This window comes from Aphanomyces astaci (genome assembly GCF_000520075.1).
Source record: "Aphanomyces astaci strain APO3 unplaced genomic scaffold supercont1.136, whole genome shotgun sequence".
In the NCBI taxonomy this organism is placed as follows: Eukaryota; Oomycota; class Saprolegniomycetes; order Saprolegniales; family Verrucalvaceae; genus Aphanomyces; species Aphanomyces astaci.
This window is the reverse complement of record NW_009798399.1, coordinates 21,486-24,354: the sequence shown is the minus strand read 5'-3', so window position 1 is coordinate 24,354 and position 2,869 is coordinate 21,486.

The window sequence follows — 2,869 nt, the reverse complement described above, 5'->3', positions numbered from 1 at the left end:
TAGCCATTGCAGAATGCACGTTTTGTGTCTTGAGGTACAGGTTTCTTTAGAACCGAACAAGAATGGAATTTCGCGGTGGTGTCATCACCAGGGAGAACGTTCGTCCCTATACTGTAGCTACATCAACTGATGCAAATACTAGCCCCAAAAGTACATCTTTCGGTGGGCCCTTGATGGTTCAAATGTTCCGTACTCAAGTGAACAAGATATCTTTTATACGTACTAGTAAGAGTATGGACCTCTTGTTCTGCTACCGTTTCGTGGATTTCAAAATCATATGTTTTGTTGTGATCGTTCAAATGATCAGTTCGGCAATCGACAACGAATTGATTCAATAACATAAAAAATAATGAAATAAATGAGCACTTATACACAACTTAGTCAATGCCTTGATGGATGATCACTAACCACGTTCTGACTTGAAACTTCGTCACTGAACAAGAGGTCTAATACTACGCATTTCCATGTCGGTTCGCCCAGGGTCGGCACCCGGTGGCCTCGGTTGAGAACCACCTGTGTCATGGCGGGACCTGGATGAAGTCGCCCACCACGACATGACCAAAGGACAGCAAGGAGCAGGCACTACATGTCTGCTTTATTCCATCTCAGTAATGCGAGCCGAATACATCACCGTCGCTCGCTTGGTGGGGCGGTTATGGTGAGCTGTTGTTCGTATGCGGCGACTGGCGCTTGAGCACTGCTCGAACGATCTTTGGGTCAAGGAGACGACCTCAGGTAAGAGCAGCTCCACCCGTGGGATTTATCGAATGACATTTATTCGGATAATGTTCGGATAACAGATAGATTTATTGGAGTCCAATGGATAAATCTCACTTTCCCCACCCATGAGATTTATTCCGATTCACACACACAGCCGCCACACTCTTACTACATGTAGCTGCTATGAATGCGGCAACAAATGAATTCCATATGACTGACGACTATTACATCACATTCAATCAAACGTTACAGTAGAAATCTAGCATGTCGATGCGCATACCGCAGTTCGACGCCGCGAATGATCTCACCCGTCTAAAAAGTGGGTACACCCTTGAACTTATCCATTTTCGTAGCATATTCTCGTACGATGAGCCAACTGTGATGTGAGCTCCGACAAAACAACCTAGTGCTGACTAATTCGTTCATCCTACTGATGCCGCCATCACCGCCCTTAGAATCGGGGCGACTTAGTTGTCGATGTGATGCTGAGGGCTGTGGCGGCGGCGGTGTTAGCAAGGTGGACACATCAGTCACTTGACGTAGGACTGTGAAAGTCGGTGGCGTTCAGACGTCCAATTGAAGCATCGACAGGGGTTATCGTATAAGCGCAGCACAGTTCACTGACGCCGCCGTCGCCATCGTGGCCGTTGCTCCGCGGCGTGGACATTGTGCTTGGAGTTCAATAAAATGGTAATTTTATGTATATTGTGTGATGGAACTTCAATTAACTATGCTAAATATTGCTTTGGATTATTAATTTTGATACTAGTATTACTATGAATCCAGATAGCATAAATCTGATGGATAAATAAGAGGCCAAAAAGGCCTACTATAGAACTTTTGGGGGTCGGATTTATGTTTGGATCTATTCACAGTCAACTATAAATCTGACCCCTATAAAACCTGCCGGCGGGAGCAATACTGTAAGTCCTTGTGGTCCTATCTAAGGGTTATCCGTATAAATCTGAGCTATAACTCCGACTGGTGGAGTTGCTCTTAGAGCAACTCTGTCACAGTTCCGGATACAAGATCCGGATCCACGTGGCTGTACCACGGCACACAGGTTGAAGATAAAGTCAGACCCAAACCCACGAGCGGCCAACGACGCCGCTACGTGCCAAGGAAACAGCAAAGGGTTCGCCGCCCCTTTTGTTCGGACCACCCCCGGCCCTTTATGTTTACCAGCTCAAGATGGCTGGTCCTGCTTAGCTTAGTCATAGCGTTAGATTGTTATAACGCTATCAATTCACTTCTGATTTTACCATCTACTGCGCCTTCCTCTGCGCACGCACGCTTACACCTGGTAGCACTTCCTGGTTCATCCACGGCCTATGTCTTCCTCCTCCACCCCCATTACGCCAGCGCATCAACTGGTCCTCGACCGCATGTACCTGGTGTTCGGCGAACAAGACACCGCAACCCTTCTCGGTGGCCTCTCCCCCGAGAACCAAGCCCGTCTGGTGGAGGGCATCGGTCGACTTATCGACTAAGCCGTCACGGATGCTGTCACCCCCCTGACTGCACTTCACGCCGCTCTCGAAAGTCAGCTATCCACCATGGCAGCCCATGGTCGTACTTTTGAAGAGTCACTCGCACGCAGCGCGACTGAAGTCGAGCGCCTTACGTACGCGCTCCATACATCCGAACAACAAAGCCCCTCTCGGCTGAAGCCGATCAAGCTCGAGGTCACGAAATTCGGTGGAGCGGAGTCCGACAAACTCCTCCGCTGGATCCTCCAAGTTGAGACCGCTGCGAACGCACAGCGTATCCTAGACGACGACACTCGAGTCGCTTTCGCGATGTCGCACTTGAAAGGCCGTGCCGAAGATTGGGCGTTTTCCAAACGCCTCACGGACCCTTTGTGCCTTCCCTCCCTCGACGACTTCATGCATGAAATGAAGTCTACGTTTTTGTCCCCCAATAGCGACTTTTGCTATCGCACCAAGTTTTTTTAATGCAAACAAGAAAAGCGCTCCCTCCAAGAATACATCCACGACCTTCGCTTTTTGGCAGAGAACGTCAACGACGAAGAATCGCTCCCTGAAGCGATGCGCGTCACTGTGTAACATGGCCGGGTTGAATCAAGGCCCCGCGCGGACTCAACTGTTCCGCGAATATCCCACCACGTTCGAAGCCGCTGTTCGAATCG